This window comes from Dasypus novemcinctus, chromosome 19 (genome assembly GCF_030445035.2).
Source record: "Dasypus novemcinctus isolate mDasNov1 chromosome 19, mDasNov1.1.hap2, whole genome shotgun sequence".
Classification (NCBI taxonomy): domain Eukaryota; kingdom Metazoa; phylum Chordata; class Mammalia; order Cingulata; family Dasypodidae; genus Dasypus; species Dasypus novemcinctus.
In genome coordinates, this window is record NC_080691.1 from 76679249 (window position 1) to 76706117 (window position 26869).

Consider the following 26869-nt stretch of genomic DNA (forward strand, 5'->3'; position numbering starts at 1 on the left):
AATGGAGTTTCCATCTCCAGCTATGAAATAGCTTCTGAGCTGGCTTGTGCCATGGGTACTGGCCTCTCCATTGTGGAGGGCTCTACTTAAAAATCTCTGCAGATGTGCAGTCTCCTCCTTCTATACTTTCAAGGTTGTTGCAGGATACTCTTCTTGTCTCCTGGGGCCCCCAAACAGGTGCTTTAGATAGCTCTACATGATTATTAAGTGTCCTGTAGGATAAGCTGATGCTTGGAACTCCTTACTCTGCCACCATTTGGCTTTCCACTTCACATTTTCCTCTCAGTGATCTTCTTGATGGGAAGGTAAAACTCTGAAGGAGAACAGCAGCCAAAGCAAAGTCAGTTTCCAAAGACTGTAGAAGGAGGTTTTTTGCATTGATTTGTTTTTGTTAGCTCCTGGCATTCTGTCAAATCCCTAGCTGGCTGCAAATTTAAGGAAGAAACAACTCAGGGAATAAATTCAGTGTTAACACCTTAAAATGTACAATTTCAAGAAAAGATTGCTGAGAAGAAGACCCACATTGGCAAGAATTGATTCCTCAGAACCACTGTTAAGGGTGGCTTTTCCATTGTGAAATTAGCATAGACATCCTCACTGACCACGAGGTAGCCATGGATATTATTCTCAAAAATGAACATAACTCTGCCACACTCCACATGTTCTTCTGAGAGGTGAGCATACTGACAGCCTGCAAACATCCCAATATAGTCAAGTTATTTGAAGTCATCAGGAATGACAAAACACTATGTCATAATGGAGTATGCTAGTGGAGGAGATCTCTTTGAATATCTGGTGGCTCAAAGCTCTGAAGAGGAATAAGAAGCCAAATTCTGCCAGGCAGTATCTGCTTTGCAGTATTCCCACCAAAATTGTATTGCACACAAGTACTTAAAGAAAGAAACCTGCTTCTGGATGCTGATGGTAATTTCAACCTTGCCAAAGGACATTATGAGGCATTTCATGAAGTTAATTTGAAGTAATACATGCTTGGGGTGTGCCAGCAGGAAGGAAGAACAGTGGTAGAGTAAATAACAAGCACGTTCTCAGGAGGTCCAGCCATGCTAACAGAACTTTAAATGGGGGAAGAATATCATGAACTTCCTGGAGTGCCCAGAGATGATGCAGGAGATCTGCATCATGCTTGATACACTTGGCTGTGAATGGGACCTAAGTGCTACCAGCTGCTGTTCATGTGCAGCACACCAGGCTAGGAGGACTTTCTTCAGTGGAGGATGGAGGCGTGCAGACTGCCATAGTGGGATGCCCATGTGGTGCAAGTAAAAAGGCCATCTGGCCTGTTGGAAAGAGGATGTGACTCAACCACTTGGACCCCACCTACAACATAGGAAGTACCAGTGCCTCCTAAGGTTATCAGGGACCTCCAGGATCTTTAAAGATATTGCTACTAAACTAACAAACCTGCTTGAGCTTTAGGCAGCTCCCAGGAGCAGACTGGTCATCCACAGGAGGAACCTGCATACCCTCACTGCTAACAGCCTCTTCATAAACCACCTGGGTGGAAATCCAGAGACTGCACTGGTTGTTTCCCCTGGGTCACTCTTTCCCTCTCCTGTCCTCTCAGCCTGGTGATGAGGGCTAGTGGCTATCATCTTGACTCCCACCTGTCTCCTGGAAGTCTCTTAAAGCAGAAGATCTTTTGTTAGTTTAGTGGTAATGATTTTGTAGGCCACGAAGGAGCTTGAATCCTGCTCATTGGAACTCCTTTGAGACCCTACCATGGCATCTGCACACCTCCATTCTGCCCTATGCAAGTCCCCCAGCCTATTGTGACCCATGTCTCAGGATCATATATTGGGTGTTCAGGTCTTACTCATGGTTGTTTGTGTTTAGCACCAGTACCCTTTGTCATCTCTGCGAGCTCCATGAGCTCTTGGCCTTCATCCTCCATGGTAAGTATAGTGAGCTTACCTTGGTTTTCTGAGGATTACCTCCTCTAGTTATTTGTTTTGAGGTTCATTGAGGTACCTTCTGGCAACCTTGACACACATATAACTGCATTTAACATTGAAGAAGTTCCCATTGGCCCTTGCTGGCCCTAGCTGTTGCTAGAGCAAGAGGCTCAGGCTCCACCGCAGGGAAAATTTCCCTGGTCTTCTACCTGTGGCACCTGCCATAGGAGAACAGAATTCTCTTTAAACTTAACCTGGGGAAAAATGGTTCTTTTTCAGATGCCATCCCTGGTGCTGATGTTGTGGGGGCTGTGAGGCCATTAGGCCATGATTCAGGGCTTATGGGTTCACAGTCTCCCCTCTTTGTCTCTGTGGGAACCATTCCAGGGAGCCTGATGGGTTGCTGTGAACTGTGTTGTGTGCTGTCTTTGATTCCTTGTGCTGGTGATTGTGTCTGGGAGATGGCAGCAAAATCAGAAATCAGTATCTATCAACCTACAATGAACAGTACAAAAAGGAAGTTAATAAAGCAGTTCCATGTACAATATCAATTGCAAGAATAAAATCTTGGCAATACATTTCACAAAGGAAATTAAAGATTTGCATTCTAGATACTACAAAATATTCTTGAATAAAATTAAAGACCTAAACAAGTGTAAGTGCAAACTGTGGTCAAGGATAGGAAACTTTGTACTTTATGATGTCCTTACTACCCAAAGAAATGTTATGGATTCAGTATAATATCTATCAAAATTACAAATGCCTTTTTTTGGAATTGTAAAATCAGATCTTCAAACTTATTTGAAATTGTGAAATGTTCTGTGTAGCCAAGACAATTTTGCCAAAGAAGAATCAAGTTGGAGGATTAACAATTCTGTATTTCAAAAGTTACTATTAATCTACACTAATCCAAACAGTATTGTATTTGCCTATGGACAGATATATAGGCTAAGGGAATAGAATTGATAATTTAGAAATAAATTCATGTACTATGGGGTAATGGATATTTGAAAAGTGTGTCAAGTCCACTCAATGGGTAAAGAACAGTCTTTTCCAGAAATTGTTATCGGAGAACTACATTTCCAATTATAAAAATGAAGATGGAGTCTGACTTTATGCCATGATCAAAAATTAAATCATAATGAATCATTGACCAAAATATATGGCCTATATCCAAAAAACACTTATAGAAAAATGTAGGAATAAACCTAAATGCCCTTATATTTAGTAATGGATTTGATATCAAAAGCAGGAGCAACAAAAGGAAAACACAATAAATGGAAAGAGGAAGAACACACCAATTCCCTCAGGGAACAGCAACCTCAACACCGGCACAAATCAAAGCAGGAAGTCCTGACTGCTGGCAGTGCCATCCTTAGCCTCCTAGAATGGCAAAGACTTTCCATCCCAGGTGCTGCTCTCCCTGAACTTTCTGTGGAGGACAAAGAAACAGGGTACAAAGAGCCTGAAAAGATGATGAGTGAGATGTGCAGGTCCTGGACACAAAGAGCTATAAATTGGACCTAAACAGCATTTTCACACTGCTGGGATTGAGGGGCTTCAGGCAGTAGACTTCAGGCAACAACTGTGATGGAGCCTCAGTGGGGTTCACCCTCAGATGATAACCTCACCTTCAAGGCCTTTGACAGCATTGTCTCCTAAGTATACAAGTGGTTTCAACTACCAAAGTTGAATGAAACTGCCTGGGACACCAGGGAACCTCTCACTGCCAGGTGGCCTTGCTCCCACATACAGGGCTGCAGAAACTGGCCTGTTGTGTTTCCTGTGGGGCCCTGCTCCTATTCTTGCCTTTCTCCAACTTTTCTTCTGTTTCTAGGAGTGTGGAGTTGATTCTGGAGAAATACAGATAATTCAAATGAGCCTAGAGGCTGTGTATAAAGGCTGGGTATAGCCAGGTGTCAGTAGCCATCTCTTATTTTTGGCAGAGACCCCAAAGTAGGCAGAACCAAGGGAAAGGTTTATAGTGAACAGTACAGTGGCTCAGGGGTGTTCCAATGGAGGTTGTTGGCAGTGAAGCTGGGGGGAATCTAACTGACAGGCATCTTATGTGATTGTTGGGGTGCTTTTTTGGCTTCCCCTGTAGGCCCTTATTTGGAAGAGTGGATGATAGCAGGATGGCAAAAACAGAAGTTGGTAGTCATAAACCTAATTCCTCCCCTCCTGGGTTTGATGCTTATGGAGATTTTGGATCTCTCACTTATTTTCATGCTCAGATATTCCCTCTCCCACCCTGTGCATGAAAGTGGAGGAGGGGAAGGGGCAACAAGGCTCTCCTACAAAACAGGTTGCACAGAATTTCCTCTAAACTAAAAAATATCTATTTAACAAAAATAAAATTATGTGGTCTAATTTTTTCCCCATTTCCATGTGGAAAGTAGAGACTTGATCTCTGTGGTTTGCTGGGAGGCTGTCTCAGGCTGAACACTTTCAGATCTGGTGGTGAAGTACCCTATTAGCACTTCCAAGACTCACATTGGCTTCTATCATCTATTTCCTCCCCCTTCACGCAAACAATCCAGGTAGCCTGTCCCTGACCTCAGGAACCTGGGACCCATGCCTGGGCATCTGTAGACTTGACCTGGTACAGCTCTGAGCATACATATCTGGCAGCTGCTCTAGGATGCAGAGGTGAATGAATGTAAGGGGCTCTGGCCACTCTCCACACTGAAACCTGTGCCCTACCCTCTTCCCCAGAGCTGGGCATGTTATACCCCAAGGAACTGTGCAAGGGAGAACAAAGAACCTCTGTCGTCACCTCCCATAGTTCTCCAAGGTAGAAATAAGGGCTGTCCTAGGCTGGGGATAATCAGAGGACTGCAGGGCAGATGGGTACCCCGAGACCATCAGGAAGCTGCTCTGGCTGCTCCTCTCCATGTTTATGGGACACTAAGCCTTCTCCTTTTCTGGAGAACCATTGCCTGAAACACCTACCCCACCTCTCCTCTTCCCCAGGGGAATGTCCTTGGCTGTGGCTAATCCAGCTTGTGACACACAGTGACTTCCTCCCACCCCATGCCACCCCACTTTCCCCTCTCTGTTTCCTTATCTTCCCTTCCCAACAGTGTGGTCCTTCAATAGCTAAGATACAGGCAGGACAAAGAGACTCCACCCTTCTTTCCTCAAGGCCATTGTGGGAGTGTGAGTTGTAGGCACTTAGCCGTTGGCAGACAATATTTCCTTATTAATTTCTCTGCTATCCTGTTATTTTTGAGATATTGTAGAAGGGAAGCATATGCAGAGGTGCCCCCATTCTCACCTGGGCTGTGCAATTTTTGTGAGGGTTTTATTTTTTCACTTCACTAATTTATTGGATTCATGGTGAATCCACAACCATTCATCGCTTTCCCCCTCCCCTGGTCTCATTCTAGGCTCTGAGGAAGGTCAAGACCTTAGGAATGTTAAGAATATTTTTAAGTCCCAAAAATGTATTTTGACACTTTTATAGATTTTCCACTGTATTCATATACTTAATCATGATTCATGTCTTCTGTGCTTTATTATTCTTCAAAATTAGATTTACAAGATTATTCCATGTTGGTGTGAGTGACTATAATTTTGTAATATCCACTGTTGCATAGTATTTAAAGAATTTCTTTCTCTATTTTTTAAAGCCTTGGTTATTTTGTCAGATTTTGCAATACAACAGTATTACAAAAATGCTTTTTTAAAGCAGGTTATTCTATGAATTCTTGAAAATTTGCAATATGCCCCATGGTGAATAAATCGTAGTAGAATTGCTGAGTCAAACAGCATCGCACTAAAAACAAACAAACAAAAACACATTGCACTGTTTCTGCAACAAGGTGTACTTTTTAGCCTTAGTGTAGGAAAACTGTCTTTATTCTATATACTTGAAACAGCTCTTAAATTTTATAGGAATATAAAATGTATATTTTTAATTTAGTCTTTAATTCTCACCAACCAATACTGATGTGTAGTTTCTCCTTTTTCCTGCAGCACATCCCCAGTTCTCCCTTCTAGTTGTTTTATATACTCAGGATAAAGGCAAAAAGAGTCTCCTGCTCCAGGCTGTTCAACATGTTATCACACTTTTACAAAAGGGGCTTTGATTATGAACTCAGTGTTTGCCATCCTTTTAGGAAAGAGAACTTGGATATTATTCTGAGATCTACTTCCTCTGCAACTTATTTTCTGCCCTTCCTAAATGCATGTTTAATTTTCCATTAATTTATGGATCACGATTCCAGAATAGTTTAAGAAAGGATGGAATTTCCATTTTTTTCCAAATCCTTGTTGCTGTCACTGATTTTGGACAAAAATGGTTGTAAACACAGAATGAGAGGGAAAACTAAAGAATTATTAAATAACTAAGTATGACATACATATGAAAACAGTGGAGTATATTTTGTGAGTATAAAATTAATTTTTGAACTCAGCAAAATACTTGAGAGTAGGAAACATTTTCCAATTATTAAAGGGTTAATTCACAGTTGTAAAGTAGCAAGGAGGTTTAGATTAAACAAGTATTGTAATACAGTGGTAATTAAATTTGGCTTTATATCAGAATCAATTGGAGTCTGTGAAGAAAGTAAATGACTTCTTTCACTAGTCTATGAATTTGGATTTTATACCCAAAGCAAATGGATGAGGTCATGAGTTCATCTGATCATAGATAAGTTTGTGTGTTTACTGAAACTGTTTTATATATCTGGAAAATACTATATTCTCTTCTAAATTCAGATTAGTTAAATACTATTCTTGTATTATAGGATATTTAAACTAATGTAATGACAGGGGAGCAGATGTAGTTCAAGTGGTTGAGCACTGGCTTCCCACATACAAGGTCTGGGTTCTGTCCTAAACCCCAGTACCTCAAAAAAATAATGTCATGATATAATTAGTAGAAAATATTATTACTTTACTTACAATTAGCATTTATTTGAGTTACACTGCTTTGCAAAATTGTAGTATTCTTATCTCCCTTCTTTATCATGACTACTGAACTAATTCACAAAATTAGACCATGATAATGTATTTTCTGTGCTCATCTCTGCCTATATGTGCAGTTATATATCTTCCTTCCACTTTAATGATCCCTGTTTATATTTCGTGTAGATCATAAGCTCTGGGGAGCTATGACTTTTTCAGACTCATTCCTAACTCAAGCAGATGTTAAGTAAACATATTCCCTCACAATAGGTGTGCCCAGGTGTGCTGTACAAATGTGAACCAAAGCTACCCAGACCTGTTTTTCCTTCAAAATCACAAGGGCAGAAAGATCTCCATTATAATGGCCACTTTTAAGTACACAGTTTAAGAAAAAAACTCCATCAACATGGGAAGAGTTGATGGAAATACATATAGTGCTTTTAGTGGCTGAAAGGGTTGTCAATTGTAAGAATAATCTGGAGACCAAATAACACAGAGAACCCAGAGATGGTGAGAATTGTGGTTAAAAGTACATATATAAGGATGGTCTTCTATGAAAAGAACAAATGTACATCACTATTACAAAGTAGTAAGAATTTAGTGATGCATGGAAAAATACAATTAATGTATCTTAAGGACTATAGTTAACAGCAATGTCATAATCCTATATCAAAGTCAAAGAAGGCACTATATCAATGCTAAGAGTCAATAGAACGGGTTATGTGAAATTTTCTTTTGGACTAAGGAAATTGTTCAAAGGTTTACTGGATCAATGACTTCACAACTCTGTGATGACAGTGAGGGCCACTGAGCATCTACTTAGATAGAATGTATAAGGCTTGAGACTGTATAACACAGTGATTCCTGTGATGGAATATGGACTATGATTAACAGTACAAATATGAGGGTGTTCTCTCATGAACTATAAAAAATTTACAGTACTAATATGGTGTGTTAATAATAGGGGGCATAGAAAAATATACCAAGTGGTATGCTATGGGCCATAGTGAGTGGTAATAGTCTGATCATGATCTTTTAGAATGTGTAGCAAATGTTCTACAAAAGTGTAAAGTGTTGATGGAGGGATGATGTGTGGGAATTCTGTACATTATTCATGATTGTTTTGTAAGCTCAAAACTTCTCTAATAAAAAATAAAAATATAAAAACTAGTCTACCCCCAAGATGAAAATGTGCAATCATAGAATATCAAGTAACAAGAATCTTCCCACAACATAGTATTAAGTGAACTGTTTAATGTCTGTGACATACAATATTTACCTCAACATACACATGTACATTATATTTATATTGAAAAAGCTTCTTTTATAAACACTTCTTTCACATATCAGTGTTTGAATACTGCACCCCTATTCTCTATCCTGAATATCTTTTCCTCTCTATCCATGTAATACAATTTAAAATAAAAGAAAATAAAGATCACTGAACTATATATCTAATACAATTAGAAGGGGAAATGGTTGATTGTGCATATAGCAACAATATATTTTTAAAAAAATCCATGGAATGACACTATCGAACAATGAGCCCTAATTTAAAACGCATACTTTAATTAATAGGACAATTTTTAAAAATGTACTATCATCAACTGTAGCACAGGTAGCTGTAATATATGGGCAGAATTTGGGGAGAAGATATGAACAGTCTCAAAACAGGGAGAACCACATACCATGATCTGTGATCTATCTTGGAGGTCCCTTAAGCCCTGGACTTAGAAGCACCCATTTTGGGGTCTCCTTCTCATGATTCACTGGGCTGCTTGTATTCTCCCCAACCCAGCAGCCTGGACCCTGGACCACTCTCAGTTTAGTTGGATAGGGGTCTTAAATATCTAACTGATTCTTTGCAAATGTCGTCATATATGCTCACTTTTGACTAAACAGAGAGGAGTCTTAGACAACCACTCACAGCCTAATTCTTTGAGCCAAAATTATAATAGTTGGTTAGTCTCCATTTTTAGAGAATGGGGAGTCTAGATCACCTGACACAATGCCAATGCAAAAAAGATCCACTCAGTAGAAGCCTTTGGGGTATGATGCTGCTAACCATGGGCACATCTTAGCAGAAAAGTTTCTGTTGGACTTCATAAGGTAACTCCTTCTAGTGGTCACTGTCACACTGACTTACTGGGAATATATCTGTTGGCCTCTTTATTTGTTATGGAGTATTAAATTGAATGGATGTTCGGAAACTGACCAGTTAGGATGAAAATATGAATAGGGCCATAAATATGAAAAAAGTTCTGATATACGAGACAGCATGGATGAACCTTGAAGATATCTTGTTGAGTCAAATGTGACAGACACAAAGTATAGTGTATGATCATACTTTTTTGGAAACAATTAGAATATATATATCTGAATATGGCTAAAAAGGGAAATTTTAGCTTTTATAGATGGTAAAAGAATAAAATATTTTCAAAGTCCATGAAACTGAACTATACACACAGTGAATCCTATGTTAAATCATAGTTAATAGTATAATTATAGAAATTTGCCATCATCAATTGTAACAAATATATTAATGCAAAGTGTTAATAATAGGGTAGTGTGTGAGAATGCTGTATTTTATGCATGATGGTGTTGTAAACCCACAATTTCTCTAATAAAAGTACATATTTATAGAGAGCAATTTCACATGTATGAAGATTTCAGTCTATTTTTTTTAAAGCTTCATTCATCAAATGTCCATCAATTAGCTTGTATTAGTATTTGGTTGCCAAATAGCAAGTTACCACAAATATAATGGTGTTAAAAAACACTCATTTATCATGCAGCAGTTTCTGTGGGTCAGAAATCTAGATGAGCTTAGCTGAGTCTTCTGCTCAGGGTCTCACCAGGAAGAAATCATAGTGTTCCAAGGGCTGCATTCTTCTCCAAAGGTTCTAGGGAGAGTCCACTTCTAAGCTTAGTCAGAAGGTTAGCATAATTTATTTGTTTCTATATGCTTTCCACATTTCTCTCCATCTTCAAAGCTGCAGTGGCAGGTGGAGTCCTTCCTAAGCTTCCAAACTCTGCATTTGCAGGTTCATGTGATTACAGTGGACCTCATTTCTTCATTAGATTTTTAGAGGAAATAAAGCTCCAGCTGGGACCACGCTCCATACTCTTCTCCCTCTTCCTCCCTTGATGAGGTCATGAGGTCCAGTACAGATCACTCCACCCACTTGTAAAGGAGCCCACTGACAGGATGGTCCAGTGTGGCCAGGGGTATGTAAGGATAGGGGAGACATGTTTTTGCTGCAAATCATGACACAAGAAGCCACATGAAGCTTTCCTATATATTTTATGCATGCTGTATACTCACTAGGACTCAAACAGACGCTGAGGAACTGATGGCTTCTGAGGTTCTGCAGATTAAAGGGAAACCCCAATAATCATGCTTGTAGGATGCTTTGCAGCCTTCACAGCCTACTTTTGAGCTATTTCCCTGGAACAAAAATCCTTCTTAAATGCTAAGTATACTTTCTATATTCCTTGCAGAGAGAAGTCCAAAGAGTTACCACCCTGTCTTTGTAGTCAAATTCTGAAGTCCATCAACATGGCACCCTCAGGGCTACTCATGGTTTCAGGTGAGGAGAAAAGTCCTGTGATGTAAAAACAGGGGTGGGTGGGCAGATGCAGGCTTATGGCCCTCCAAGTTCAAGTTTGGAGCAATGCTCAGAATTGCTTAACTCATGTTAAGCCTTTATAGGGAGCCCAAGGATGGTGCTCAAACTCAACAATGTTTTATGGGGAAGAGAGGAAAAATAAAATGAGAGGAACTTGAATTGTCATTGTGGGCATGTATGTGTGTGAGAGGGAAACAGGGAACAGAAGTAGATGTTATGGATGAAGTCACAGGTCACAGATACTTCAGCCCAGTGTGCTGACATTTTCATTGGCTTTGGAATATGAAGTGTTGGATGTGGAGTTACATCACAAGGACATAGGTCAAACTGCCAACCATTACAGAATATAGGTATTTGTTTGGTCTATGGCTGTTTTTGTGTGATCTGTTTTATTTTTCTACATTTACAAATGAAATGGGAGCATAACTGTGTGTGGGAAACAGATGTGGATAAAAATGGTATGTGTGTGCATATGTGTAGTTGATGGTGTAAAGATGAGGCATGTGGTGTGGACCCAGTGACTCCCACAGAGAGGACAAAAGAGAAGTGCCCTGGGGTATGACCTAGCCAGCGTGACAGTAAGGGTAAAACAGTGAAGCAGATAAGTGTAGATTTATAATGGTGTAAATGTTGCACCATAAAGCACTTTCCTGCCTCATACAGATTTTACTTTGTAAGAGAATTGTTATCATTCAGTTCTAACTCTATGTTATTTCATTTATAACCCATGAGTTATTTATCAGGGTGTTATTTAAATTCTAAAATATGCAGAGATTTTTGTTCTTTTTGCTAATTACTTAATTTGCTAATTACTTAATTAATTAATTGTGTTAAGGCTAGAGAACATGACCCACATAATATCAATTTTTAAATTTTTTTCAAGGATTTCTTCATGGGCCAGTACATGAGAGTTTAGGGATTTTTGGTAAATATTCTGTGAAAACATGCAAAAAAATGTATAGTCTTTCCTTGCAGGACACAAAACTCTTATTTGTCTGTGGAAAAGATTTTCAATGTGTTTCAATTTTCTAGATATTTATTAATTTGTTTCCTTGATCTGTCAATTACTGGAAATTTTTGTTGAAAACTACACCTATCTAATTTCCTATCATTCTATCACTTTTTAGTTTTTAAATTATAGCCATAAATATTAAAAACAAGACCTATCTAGTTTTTCCTGTTATTCTTTCAATTTTAATTTTTAAAATATAGTCATAAATGTTTAAAATTGCTATATATTATTGAAGAATTGAACCTTTATCATGTCATGCTGGAATAATGAGAAAAATTTTAAAAAGTAGTGAAATTCATCTTAAAAATATATTGTATTTTGCACAATACATATAAAATGTTATTTCAACATTTTTTATATATCATTCATTGTACATGTAGAAGACATAGTATGAATAAAAGAATGTAGAGTTCCCATTAATAATCTTACTATGCTGACTGCCTCCTGAAATGATAGTATTTCGTACATTGTGTTTCAAGTATATCAGGAAGAATAAAATTATTTTGGATGTATCAGGTCAAATATATACGTAAGAATAAATTTCACCTTTGTCTTCTTACTTTTTGAATATGGCTTCTATAAAATTTGCAGTGGCACCTGTGACTCACATTTATTTCACAGCACTCCTCTAGATCATCTTTTCTGTGGCATAAAGGAGATGCTCACAGAATGTCAGGGCCTCTCCCCAGTAAGAGAGAAGCTATCTGGTCTGGCTCCACTAGCCAAGTCACTGGCAGCATCTAAATAATGATCTCCTACTCCTGGACCTAAATTGCACCCCAGGTGTCTATGCTAATGCATGTAAAGATGCCAATAGAGAGGCGTTTCCTGAGGCATGGGATAGGGACACTTTTATTAGGCCAGAGGAGGGACTTCTCAGTGGAGAAGCCTGCTAGGCAGCCAAGCTGGGTCACTGACAAAGGATAGCCTTGCCTCCCAGAGAACCAATCAAAACAGTGGTCCTGGACACAGTGAGGAGGACACAGCACCACATTGCAAAGGTTCATTCAGCCAGAGGAACTCACTGTGACACCCCAGGAAAGAGTGGCAGACCGGCCCCATAACACCTAGCATGTAATGGACCGTCAGCAGGGCTAAGTGAGCCGGAGGAACTGACTAAGCCTCAAGGAGACCAAAGGCAATGGTACTTTAGAATTGCACTTCCCCGTGAGGAAGGACACCCTGAGGCAAATGGTGAGCCCTGAGTGGGGCATGAAGACTGGATGGTGGCAGTGCATCAGTGTTAATTTCTTGATTTGGATGGCTGTTTTGGGGTTATGCCAGCAAATTTCCTAGTATTAGAAAATATATACTAAGGTATTTGAAGCTGGTATGGCATTGGTCCTCAACTTACTCTCAAATCCTCATGGAAAAAGTTCTCTCTCCTGTACTTGAATCCTTTCTAAAGTTTGATTTTAAAAAATCAGTTTGTACAACTCTGTGATTATACTGAGAGCCATTAATTTTACACTCTGGAAGAATTTTATGTTGTGTGAATACAACTCTTTTAATTTTTAAAATCCTAAATAAACTTCCCACTGGTCAGGAATAATATTTCATTTGACAAGCAGTGCACTTCCCTTTGGGTAAATGGCACCTCACTCATGGGGTGCTTGACCCCCCTTGTTGCCTCCTGGAAAGAACCTGTGAATTTGTTCCAGAGCCTCACTGGCTTTGAACGTCAGCCACCTCTACTACCCCAGTTTATGCTTCTCCGTGATATTTTTATCAGGCTGCAGGCACTCCCTTCTGGCTCACACATGCAGCTGCGATGCTGGGAACATAGCTAATCCAGCAGAGGCCTCATGTTCCACACACAAGCATGCTGGCCCTCTCCACCTCCTCCTGCCTTCTGCATCAACCCTCCGTCTAGACAATTGAAAGAACATTAGCAGGAGAGTAGAAATGATTGCTTCAACCCCTTTATTCCTCAAAGTATACTTCTTTGTTATAACTATATGAAGAAGATGCTTGTGCACAAGGAGTGCTATGCCATACAGGTGTGTACCCCACATAGGGGAGCCCCATGTGCATGGAGTGCACCCCATCAGGAGAGCCACCCTGTCCGAAAAAGTGCAGCCTGCCCAGGAGTGGGACCATACACACGGAAAGCTAACACAGCAAGATGATGCAACAAAAAGAGAGATTCCCACTATCACTGACAAGAATATAAGCACACCCAGAAGAACACATAGCAAATGGACACAGAGAGCAGACAACCGGGGGGAGGAGAAAATAAATAAATCTTAAAAAAAAAAACCAAAGGAGCAAATGTAAGGAAGGGGAGTGCATGTGGCTCAACAGTTGAGTGTCTCCTTTCCACATGGGAGGTCCTGGGTTTGAACCCTGGTGCATCCTAAAAGACGAAATCAAACAATAAGCAAATAAATGAAGAAAAACTCAGGGGAGTCAGTGTGGCTCAGTATGAGGTCCAGTTTCAATCCCCTCAGCCCAGGTATCTCAAAAAAGTAAGCCAGGACAACATTCTCTGTTTTTCATGTCTCACTTAAAACACTTCAGCAAGTTTTAGATACCCAAGGTGATATAGGCCTTCCTGGTTAAAATGTCAATAAAGTTGCCAGTGGAAAACAGTGACAAGAATTCTGTTACAGGTGAAGGGAACATGCTTGCAGCAATGGCTGGGAAAAGCAGAGAGGTCTCCAGGATTTGTGGTGGGGAGCAGCTCCACTGCAGTCACCAAGGAAAAGCCAGACGGATGCTCTGAGCCTTGGCAGACAGGACTCAGGCTCCTCACAAAGTAAGGTTCTCAGGTCAAACAGCTGAGAGGTATGGGGGTGACCACCCAGATGCAGGTGAAGGAAGTGACTACATTCCAAACCACTGACATCCATGTCAAGATTAAAGATCCATACCTCTTAACCAACCCTAAAGAAGAGGATACAACTTTATCATGAGCAGGTACAGAGAGAGGTGTGCCTGGCTGCCAAGCACATGAAAAAGGTAGCTGGGACAACTCTTGCAGAGCAGAGGAACCAACACTGACAACACGGTCAGAAGGAACGGAGTACATCATTCACTACGAGGGATGTTTTCTGTTTAGGCATAAAATAAATAGAATTAACTCTTGTTTAGTCTGTTATGAGGTTTCTTATTTTCTTCATCATTTTAAAACCTGTATGAAGTAACTTCTTGTCTAACTTGTATAATACCATTATCACAGAGCAGTTTGAAATCTTCCTGAAATGGAAAAAAGAAAGAAAAGATTTCAAATTCAAAATGCCACTCAGAAAACAGCAAAGAATCCTAGATTCCTGTCAAATGAGTTGAAAAAGACAAGGCTGAAGTTGAGTGGGAGATGTTGAGCGTGGTTCTTGAATTTTATAAGTAATATTTTAAAACTTCAAGAACATTTCTATAAATGATCCTTGGAGTGAACTTGCATGAAAACATTTCCAGTTAAGAGTTGGTCAAGATCCGTAATGTCTTTGTGAGTCTAATGGACCCAAAGTATAGGCAGAAATGGAGGATTTCACCTGGTCCCTTCCCTTCTCCAGCTATTGTCACTCACTTGAGAGGAACTCGGACATAAAAGGAAGAGGATGAACAATTGGTTAGAAGGTTAGGCTCAGTGTATAATGAGAAAGACCCCTAATATGAGAGAGGAAGCACAGAGTAAAGGAACACTAAATACAGCTGAGGTGACCAGAGTACAGCCAAGAAAGTATGACATCATCAGTTCCTCAGGTATATTGGAGGTGCCTTGGGTATATTTGTCACCAAGTTGGTTAAGTTAACAATTATGAGCAATTGTGTTAATTCTGTATACATATTCATCTAATTACTGTATTGTATCCAGTGTTAGCCATTCCTCTGTACACCTAGAAATAACCACACAAGTCCTACTTGTTTACCATGGTAATGACTCTCCCAGGACGGAGGGAATCAATGACAAAAAACAGCACTTCTGTTTCAAATTATTGCCATAAAATAGCACCTCCCCACTTCCTGTTAATTTGAGATGCTCCAAAACAAATTCAGACTTGTCAAAGACATACTTGTCATTGGACTTGTCTATCTGACTATTTGAAAGTCAGACAGGAAACATCTACACATTGAGAACCAGACACAAGAGCATTCCAAAGCTTTCCTTTGGGAAATCCAGGATGGCTCATGTGTTTTGTAGGTCTGAATAAGCAATTCTAGAACTGCCAACCTGCTTCTGATGCCATGCATATGTGCACTACTGCCTCAGCTTCTCTGCATTCTGTGAGATGTACCATAAACATAGGAAGTTTGGGTCACTGGAAAGAGGCACCCTTCATGGTAAGTACAAATGTCCCCACTTATGTTGTAATTGTGAATTGTGTGTGACATGTAATGGAGTGGGAGAACCAAAAGACAAAAATTTATTACTCTAGAATTCTAGCCAAACATCATTCCTCGAAGATGGTGATCTCTTCCTGTGATCATGACAGATACTTTACTTATCCCACAGTGGCAACAGCCAGGAATTTAAACACATCTGACTCTGTTTCTGTGGGGAAGAATATCCAATTCCCTTCATTACCAATGTATCTCAGTAAGTTCAGAGCTATCTTTTGGACCTTTAAGTGGACTTAACACAAGGCAGAAATGACCTGAGCATAAGTGAGACAAAGCTTTTTCAGAAAGGGAATCACCTGCATTCTGATTCACAAGTCTGTCTCTTAAGAGTCTGATTAAACTGGGAATACTTCACTAAAGCTGTTGAATTTTCAGTGGTAAAGACAGATTAATCCAAATTTCTAGACAAGGGGATGGCAATTTTTTTTCTCTAAAGGCCAGATAGGAAATAATGTGGGCATTTGTGACTATAAACAGTGTACTTCTGTGGCATGCTCTTTGTTTAACAAGCGTTTAAAAATACATGAATATTCTTAGCTTGTGGTTTGTTAAAAAGTAAAAGGGTGATAGCAGGAGCCTATGATGCAGGGGGACACTTAGTGAGGCCCTAAAAGAGAAAATAAAATGCCTATTGTCTTCATTCCCTTGCTTCTTCCTAAAAGCTAAAGTGCATTATGTCAAACTTCATGTTAAAATGACAAGATCTGATGCTCTAGGAACATCTATGTGAAATCCTGGCAATAGCCTGCTTGAGACTGACTGGTTCTGATTAGCCTCTGCCTTCTTGCCAGGATCAAATTAGGTGGTCTCTCTCTGAGTCAGGCTCCTTTTCTTATTTCCCTGTAAGGCAGTCAAGCTAATGAGGGCAATGAAGCAGTTAGATTCTCATCCCAAAGTGGCAACAGCCAGGAATTTAAACACCACCTTGTTTCTAAGGAAAAAATAAAGCTATGAGACAAAAATCTTCTTCCAGAGACTTTTGTCACTCCAGATTTTCTGTTCTCGTAAGTCCCCACCTAAAGAGTTGGCTTGGAAAAGGAAACTAATAAGCACACAGACCTGAGACAGTCAAAGTTCCTGGTTTACTTTTAGATACAAAATAATCAGTTTCCTAGGGGAGAAGAAAGGCACATACTTGAACTCCTCTCCAGCCCTGTCAGGAGCAACACAACTGGCTGCTGCTCTCCACCTTTGCAGTCCTCCTTTCATTCTCATCAAGATATTTCATCTTCTCTGGAATTTTACTTCTTTTCCTTTTCTTTGGGCCTTTCTTGCTCAGGGTCTAACTTCTCATTCTAGTACCTGGAGTCATGGCTGAAGCCCCAGATTTCCATCACTACACTTAACTCTAATCTTGAGGATGACCTTCCATGGCTTCTCCAAGTGCTTCTCTGTATAATTTGCATCAAATTCCCAATCTAACAGTGGATGTCAATGTTCTGTTCTCAGGCTGGAGCCAGGGGAGGTGGAGCTGACAGCCACAGGCCTGGCACACAGGTCACAGACCACCATGAGTCCTCCACTTGGTCCTATCCCCCAGGCTTCCTTACCCCTCCCTCCCACATCGTGCACCCAGATCACCCTTGCCCCATATCCGAGACCACCACCTACCTGCCAAGGCTCAAGGAACCCCAGGTGACATGGGAACCCCAACACATGATGCACAAGGTGGTGGAATGTGGTACCTGGGCCAAAACTGGCACATGCTAGGGATAACCCAAACCCTATGCACAGATTACCACAACAGTGGGGATCAAAGTGGGCAAAGGAGTCTGACCTAGCATGGATGTGGCCCCCTGGGTCAAGCAAGTTCACATTAGGGCAGCACCAGCATGGGCCTCTTGGTTTGGTCATGGAGAGGAGCAGCCTCATTGGATGCGGACCAGAAAGGTTGGAACCAGGATGTGGGCCGCACCCCAGGTGAAGGCAAAAGGCAGGGGTGGGACACTTGACAGAGGCCAGGGCTTGGCTGACCTTTTCTGGGTCCTCAGTTTCAGGCCCAGTGCTGAGGTCTTAGCCTGTGGCTGTGGGGTCATCAAAAACCACATATGGGCAGGACAAGTAGGTTTAGGCTGAGGTTGGGAGTGGGACTAACCAAACAGAAACTAGTCTCCTGTGTCACCTAGAGACAGGAAGAGGAAATGGTCAGTACATTGAAATGGGACATCTTAGTCAGTGTGGGCCTGTCCAGGAGACTGTCCTGTCCTGGGCATCATGCCAAGTATCCCCTGTTCAGCCAGGCTTGGGGAGTATGTCCTTTGCCTGCCTCACCATTGGAGGTCAAAGCTTCCTGCCCCACCTCAACAAGCAGTGGTCACCCTTTCCCAGATCAGCAGGACCCTTCCCTATCCCCACAATAGCTCAAGTCCTTCATTCTCCTGGCCCTTTATCACTTGTAAAAAGATTCACGGTCCTGAAGTTCTCTTCAGATTTCCCATTTTCTTTTTCTCAGGACAACTGACACTTAGCAGTCCTCAGTGCTCCATGGATAGGGGTGTGGGAGACAGGTTCAGAGGCTGGGGAGTGAATCTCAGCCTTCAGCCTCAGCAAAAGATGGTGGAGTTGGCTGGAAATACTGCCCACTGGACTGAGTATTGGGAGCTCCTGAGAGAAAATCAACATAACCAAACCAGCTCCATCCTTAAGCTCCCCTTCTCACAGGAGGGTTCTTGGGACTGCTGAGAGGCACAGACCCTAGAAGGAAGGGTGGGCCTTTAGGATGCTTCCTGCACTCCTGCTGTGGTCCAGTGGAGCTGACCCATGGCCCCACACACAAACCTCCAACGCACACAGATACCTCAAGGCCTTGTTCTAACCCGGGGCAGCATCTCATCACAATCAGAAGTGTCGGCAGGACTCCTGGTGTGTGAAGGCACTCTGCTAAAACTCGGACTCCAGCTAGGTCAAAGAGCCCTGCAAGATTTCCAGGAAGTTGGGGGCTGAAACGGAAGAAAGGTGATGAGTACTGAATGGCAAAAACAAAACAAAACAAAACAAAAAACCCCACCAGGCCATGTGGGCCACTGGGACCTTTGGGGCCCTGTAGACCTCACCAAATATCCAGGAGGTCCTGGGCCTTCCTCCATTTCTCACACCTGCACTTCATAACTATTTGCTCCTAGACCTGCCCCCTTTCTTCTCAGCCCTTTGTTTTCTGATTCCTCTGAAATTCTTCTAAAAAGTTTTTACTTCTTTCAAATTCTTGGTTCATTGAATAGTCTCCCACTCCAAACTCTGTCAACTGTGAAGGTATTGAGTAAGGGAGATGAAGAAGAGAAACAGGGATGTTTGATCCTTGAGGTCAAACTCTTCCATGTGTTATGTTTCTGTTTTATTTACTTTGAGGTTTGGAGCTGTGAGGGGATCCTCAGTCCTAACATGAGAAATCAGACCATACATGGAGACTAGTACTAGTTGTCTTTGTACAGATCTCACTTTTTACTTCTCAGATGTGTTATTGCATAGCAGCGAGCCAGTTCAGCCTACACTTATTTATAAAATCACGTGCAATTCTGGCATGAGGTACTTAAGCTGGCAGAGTTTATCATTCCTTATACAGTTGCATGTTAGCTGCTGGTGGGCACTTCAGTCATGGACAGGTGACCTATTGTGCCCTGTATCGAGGTGATGCTGCACCTCAGCTCTTGTTGCATTTATGAGACTTGGAAGTCCACTATTCAGTCTCCTGCTACTGATAACCTACCTCATGTATGTCTACAAAAAGCTTTGCCCAGTGAAGTGCACCTTGTCCTTTCTGTAGAATCTTTTTCCCAGTGTTTACCACATTTGTTTATATCCACCTGGATGCTTTCCTGCTCCTTCTGCCTCTACTACTCAGAGTGTCCTCTGACTGGCTTCCTGAACACATTCTGTGCATTATGCTTGGAAGGATGAAGGACACAAAGAGGAAGGCCCAGCTTACTCAGATGCTCAGTCCACAGCTTCCTGTGGACCGCTATGCGCATGTCCCCACCCTGTACCTGACTAGCTTTCCTGTTTCCCTCCCACCTTTCCCTTGCCCCTGGACATTTTTAGCTCTGAACTTTGAGTCCAGTCTTGCTATCCTGATTTTGACCCAATGCTGCCCCTTTGCAAACTAGGGGAAACCTGGATGAGTGTTGGGAAGCTGTGGGCAGGCAGGATGGAGTCCTTGGGTGGGACCAGCTGCTGAATGGGTGGGACAAGAGACAGCAGGAGATACAGCAAAGGCATCAATGTCCCAGACAGGTGTCACTCAAGAATCAGGGATATCCTTGGTCCTCCACCAGAGTCTTGATGGAGACTCAGAGGAAGGGATGGAAAGCCTAGTTTAGTGAGAGGCCCAGCGAGGAGAACGGGGTTTCTCTTCATGTATAGGAATGAGCAACCACTTTCGTTGGATAGTCCCCAGGCTCAGCCCTGTCAGCCCCATGCAACTGTACTTCTGCTGCCATGTTTTCTGATATTTTTCACCTGTTTGCCACTGGTGTCCTTGGCCCTCCAGGGTGGGTGTCTGTCCTGCTAAACATGAATTCAAGAAGTCCAATGTCATACATTTCTTGCATACAGTTTTCCTTTTCAGTGACTGTGACAGAAAGAATAAATTGAAAGTTTATCTTGGGCCAAATTAGCTGAGCAGTTACCCCTCTACCATATATCTCACTCGGGACCACCATGTCAGTGAGAGTGAGGAAGCAGAGAAAGTGAGAAAAGACCAGAGGATGTAGGTGCCCCAGGGATCCAGTTTGAGGGGTGGTCATTGCAGATGAGTTAGGTTCGTGAAGCTCCTCCACTGGTGGTGTGCACAAACCAGGTTGGTAAGGTAAGTTAGCACTCTCTGGGAAGGGAGGGAGATGTGGGCCAACACCCTGTAACCACAAGTTCCAAAGATTCTGAAAATTAAAATTCCAGCCTAGTCCTCCAGTTTTAGCTTCCTAAAGGTGTATATGCCTGGCAAGAGGATGGTGTGTTCTGTGCTGAACCCTGGGTTAGCTTGATGTGTAATCCTCACATACCTGCATGTAGCACAGGAGGGCTCCATTGTCCTCTCCCTCTGGGCCCCATTGTTGTTGGGAGATGGGCCATACCACTACACTTTGTCTGTGAGGGGTGTTTGACCCATTACACACTACTATTTCCTTTTTTTTTTTTTTTCCTCCATTTTTAAAAAATGCTACATTTAAAAATACGAGGTTCCCATATACCATTTCCTTTTAATTTCTGTGGGGTGTCTATCACTTTATTGGGAGTCACAATAGAATAGTCCCTGCTGAACCGTTTGACTCCCTAAAATGTTTTTAAGTGAGGTGAAGATTACATACCTCAATATGCATGGCTTTTAAGATGACAATTCAAGGAGATTTGGGAAATGCACACACCCATGTGACCAATGCCTGACTCAAAACCTAGAACGTTTTTATAACCCCAAATGGTTCCCTCATTTTCCTTTAATTTCTCCTTGCCTCTCTCAAGCAACCACTGTTCTGATTTCCCTAACCACGGGTTAATTTTTCTGTTCTTGAACATCATGTCAAGAAATTATTATAAGGAACACTGGGGTCTGGTTCATTTCACGCACATGATGTCTGCAATGTACATACATATTATATGAGCTAACCACTTAAATGTTTATATTGCTGAGAACTATGCCATTTATTAATAGAGAATGAGTAGTTTAGTCATTACCCTGTTGTATATTTATATTAATTACAATTTGGGGTTGGGAAACAGAAGTAAAACAAAATAGAGTTACTATGGCCAAGAGATAAGATAGAGTTGGAGGTCATTCTGGAGATTACTCTTAATAAAATATCAGCGAGATATCACAAACTGCCAAAGTATGAAAAACCTCAAGCAAAAATGTTCCTCAAAATCCCAAGGACATCTGGACACCATAAACAAACCACTGTTGAGGACACTGGTAGATCTATGAGCACATGTAAGCTGGACTCAGTTTTGGCCCTTGGAGCAATGGTGCTGAAAGCCTCTGGCTAGCATCCACCTGGACATAAAGAACTAGTGTAATTTTTTGCTCCTGTGTATGGGCATTTCCTCGTCTAGTATGCTATAATGGAATAAACTCTGAATGTGGCTTCAATCCTATTAGCAGAAGGTACTTCTGGCTTCACAGTAGCATCTAACAGGACTTAAAGACCCAATGCACTTTATCACTTACTGGGTTCTTTCTTTCTCTTATTGTGTTGCTTATTTTGGCAGATCCTTGAGTGCTCAGTCCTGATGTTAACATCACATTCCCTTAAAAGCAGCATCTTGTGGCCTTACACCAGCATCTATATGGTCATAAAGAAAAAAGTGCACTTCTTTCTATTTTCCTTTATTTTTTTGCTGGCCTTATGCCTTTCTCTGCTTCATGGTTTTGATTGTGGCAGATCCCTAGAGGATGAGCAATGATGCTGGTCTAGGTTTTGTCCTTCAAAGCACAGCTTCTACCTTCTCACCAGAACACAAGAGATTTGAGAGACAGTACACTTCATTAACCCCTTTTTTGTGGGTATTTTAAAAATCTGATTCTTAGTACTTTTCCTTTTCATTTTGTTCTCACCTCTCTTACTCTTTATTTACTTTTTATTTTTTTGATCCTAGACTAAGCACTGAAGACTGGGAGAACCAGTTTTCCAAATTGACCAACAGCATAATATCCAGAATGTCCAGTTCTCAACAAAAAATATTAAATATACAGAAACAGGAAAGAAAGTATAGACCCGTCAGAGGAGAAAAATCATTTCCTGGAAAATATTACAGATGTTATACAGTCTCTGGAATTACTAATCAAAGATCTTAGAATACCCTTCATAAATAGAATCAATGAGCTAAAGGAAAAGATTGAAAAAAAACTAAAGGAAATTGAGAAAATATACAAATGAAATCAAAATTTCAGTCTTTAGATAAAAATTACAAAGAAGAGCCAAATGGAAATTTGGGAATTCAAATGTTCAATAAGTGAAGTGAATAATTAAATAGCAGATTGAATTGAAATTCAAGACACACTGGGGGAGACAGAAGAAAGTGTCATGGAAATGAAATACCAAAAATTGAAATTGTGCAGCTATGGAGCAGAACAAAAAAGAATGAAAAAAAAAAAGCTAAACAGAGCATGAGGAACCTGGGGAACACAATCAAGTGCACCAATATGTAAATAATAGGAGTCTCAAAAGGAGGAAAGAGATAAATGGCCATAAAAAAATATTTTAAGACACCACGGCAGTAAAATTCTCAAATCTGATGGAAGACACGAATACAAAATCCAAGCAAAATAAAGTCAAAGTAATCTACATCAAGATGCTTTGGTGATGAATCTAAACAATGCCAAGGACAAAATAGTGTGTTGAGATTTGCATATAGCACAGTGTGAGCAAAGTCCACTTTATAGTAAATGTCTATTCTTGCAAAGACCCATATTTATCTCCAGAGTTTACTGGAATCTGTTTGATTTGCCATAAACGTGGCAACTTTCTCCAGGTAATCTGCCCCATAGCCACCTGCTGTTTCTCTATTGTTGGCAGATAGAATACTTCATCTTGTCTTTGGGTTCTTCAGAATGTACAGGAGGATTATTTATAAATTTAGTTCATTTTTGCATACTGCTGCCCCCCAAAGTTCACTCATTTCTTGGACTGAGGTGGACAAATCAAGTGAGCACACTGATATATATACTCATGGATTCAAATCACATTCCAATCCTGGAAGATTGTTCTTCTGCAGAGCATTGAAATCTCTGACTTTAATGGATGCCTCAAATTCCCATGGTGATTCCCATAGTATCATGCCTCATGTAGGTGTGTATAAAGTTATTAGATATGATTGTAACAATGCAAATACACTTGGAAAGGTGAAAGGCAGACATTTTTATTACATATAGCTCCTAATAAGAGATTACCCCACAAGGCCACACAGATAATTGCAGATAAGAAGAGGATAACTGCAAGTGGGAGCGATGGGAGGCAGTTAATTATAGCAGTCAAGGTAGGGTTAGCTAGGACTAAGGGCTCTCTGTATTGGGTACTCTGAATTATTCTGTGGGTTCTGGGCAATAGGGCTGTACTGACTTATTTGATACTTAGTCCTGAGGAGATTAGGGTGGGGACTAGTGGCCTTAGAGTATGAGGGCCTGATAAGAGAGGTTATTGGTGTGGGGGCATATTTAACTGCTCTACTAATGTTCAGCTACTCCAGCTAATATTTAGCATAAACCATGCATTTGTGCTAAATGCATGGTTTATACTGTGCTTTCTATGGCAATGATTTCATGGTCCTTGCTTTTAGCTAGAGTGGACTTTTGGCCAATGTTAATCCATATATAACAAATATTAACTTTATAAACACCAATTTGATTATCTAATACTTAGGTGCTGCAGTCAGCTCACAATAGGTTGGCTCAAAGGGAAGGCAACAAAGAATTTACTGAATAAAAGGACAGACACAAGAGAGGATAAAGCTGGGACCAGGAGACTCAGCTTCTGGAACGAAAGCCTCGACGCTAGTTTCCACCTCATATTTATTGGAAACTACCTAGCAGCTGTTTGCTATTAGAACTGCAACATCATCTGCAGTAATAGGGAACAACTGCAACATCTAACAACTGCAACATCTACAATAGAACAGATGTAATGTTTACAATGAGGAACAGGTAATCCAATTTCCCACAACATTTCTCCCTTTTGGTTTGTGCAAAGTCTGTGCAAGTGACGTTTCACTGATTAGCAAAGCTTCCTGCATGATACTTTCACTTTTAGGTTTGAAAAATACTCATTAAATTTTTTTTTCAATACATTCGGCCCCAGGATTGTTCAAGCTTAAAATGAGATTGATGTCAAGGTACATTTATATATAACAATTCATCAAATCACTTAAGTACACATTATGTTTCATCATTAAAGTTCTGATTAGTATTCAAGCATTTTATACAGAATCCATAACTGCAACAACAAAGTATAAGACTTCCAACTAGCAGACATTTAATACATAAACTTTCATTTCTCATGGGCTTAAGATTCCCAACCAACAATGCTATATAAGCCAGTACTCGATATTAGTGCTGGCCACATCCAAGTTCACAGGCTAAGTCATTAAAAACTCTATTAACATGAGAAAATATTGTATTTATCAATATACAGAGAATATAGTTTTGTCTTACCCAAACATTTAAGAATTTGATTGAGCAGCAGGGACTTACAGCTTGTCCCATTTGTTTGCCTTTTCCATACCCTTGAAATACCACTGTCTCTGATGTTTTTAAATAGGATCACTGCCACAGGTTTCTTCTATGCAGCCAGATACAGTGCCATCTGGCCAGGGCAGAAAGTCTTGAAGAAGTTTAAAAGTCCATTGCTGACCTTTTCATACAGTTTTTGCACTTTTTGTATTCATTCAGGCTTGTTTTACTTTCACAAAACACATTATCTCACTGAATGCTACCACAATAGTTTTAACAGCTTGCTCTATACATACTAGTTCTGTCCCACATACCTCCATACTAACCATTCTATTTTAGGACAAAGTACACCTTATAACATTTCAGTTACCATTCCCACAAACCTTATACTTTTTTCAATATTCATTTTATCCTTACTAGTTCTGCCATTTCTGATTTTTACATCTTCATTTTATCCTTACTAGTCCTGCCATTTCCGATTTTATACAACCAACAGTTTTATTTTAATACAAAAATCACCTTATGACATTTCAGTTAGCATTCCTACAAACCTTTTACCTGTTCCAGTATTCATTTCACTTTTACATCTTTCATTTTATCTTTCCTTTCTTTTTTCTCTTTCTTCCTTTTTCTCTTTTCCTTTTTCTTTTCTTTTTTCCTTTTTCTATTTCTTTTTCCTTCATGTTTCTTTTTTCCCTTTTTCTTTTTTTCTTCATTTCTCTTTTTTCTTCTTTTTCTTTCTTTTTCCTTCATGTTTCTCTTTCTCTCTTTTTTCCTTCTTTTTCTTTTTCCTTCATCTTCTTTTTCTTTTTTCCTTCTTCCTTTTTCTTTTTCCTTTTCCTTCATATTTCCCTTTCTTCCTTTTCCTTTCTTTTTCTTTTTCCTTCTCTTTTTTCTTCCACTTTTCTCCTTTTTCTTTCTTTTTTCCTTCCTCTTTTCTTTTTCCTTTCTCTTTTTCCCTTTTTCTATTTTTCTTTTTTCCTTTCTCTTTTCCTTTTTATTTTCTTTTTTTAAACAATCACACACTGAGACAGTTACAACACACACACTGACATTGAATAAACACAAAAGCAGTCTAGAAATCTATAATTTCTTCATTGATTCCTTTTATAAGTCAACATTACATTTCCAGTTTTCCTCCTCTCAATTTCCTTCTTAATCTCTTTCTGTCCCCAAGTCATATTTGCTTTATGATGCCACACTTGAACAAGTTCTGTAGTTTAGATACTTTGTTGTAAATCCATTCTAGTCTTTGGAATGAGACCCAGTCATGTAATTTTCAGTGTCAGTCTCTCCATCTGCATGATCGAAGGTTCTGGGTTTCACAGGAACTTTTGTTGTCTCTTGGGATTCATGGTATGGCTTTATCTGCTGAGCTGGTACCCACATAGGGTGTTCTCTGTCTCCTGGGGAAAACAAGCAAACCCTCGAGGACTTTGAAGGCTTTCCAAACCACTCAGGGTTCTGCACCGTCGCAACCACTTTAGTGTGATCCTTTTACGCTTTGGGTTCCTGTTTGTCACCAGTTGCTGTGAACCTTCTTCCCTTCATGCCCCACTTTGGGCACCACTTGCCGTGAACCAGCTCAGTGATAGGTTGGCTCAAAGGGAAGGCAACACAGAACTTACAGAATCAAAGGACAGAGAGACAGATAGAAGAGAGGAGATAAAGCTGGGACCAGAGGACTCATAGTTTCTGGAACCGAGAGCCTCGACCCTAGTTTCCACCTTGTATTTGTTGGAAACTACCAAGAAGCTGTTTGCTATTAAAACTGTAACATCATTAAAAAGGGGGGCAAGGGGTTGCCTTTGCTTGGGGCTTTGCGGGTTTGAGGGTGGCTGGGGAGGGACGGGTGGGTAACGTTGCCCAAAAGTGGGGGGAGGGAGGGGTAGCATACGAACCAGGAGAG

The 26869-nt window shown here is 40.6% G+C and overlaps 1 protein-coding gene across 26 annotated transcripts in view; it reads left to right on the forward strand.

Annotated features, from left to right (window-relative positions):
• The window catches only part of LOC101442497 (zinc finger protein 596-like), a 133138-nt gene that overhangs the window by 18209 nt on the left and 88060 nt on the right, over window positions 1–26869 (forward strand). For 13 of the 26 annotated variants that reach the window (XM_058281953.2, XM_058281956.2, XM_071209981.1 and 10 more), the window contains one exon: window positions 10326–10414. The exons of 5 other annotated variants lie outside the window; for them this stretch is intronic. The gene's annotated coding sequence lies outside the window, so the exon portion shown is untranslated. Of the gene's footprint in view, window positions 1–10325; window positions 10415–15609; window positions 15750–26869 lie in introns of all 26 variants that reach the window. 8 more of the 26 variants (XM_058281954.2, XM_058281957.2, XM_058281964.2 and 5 more) reach the window with 1 other exon arrangement.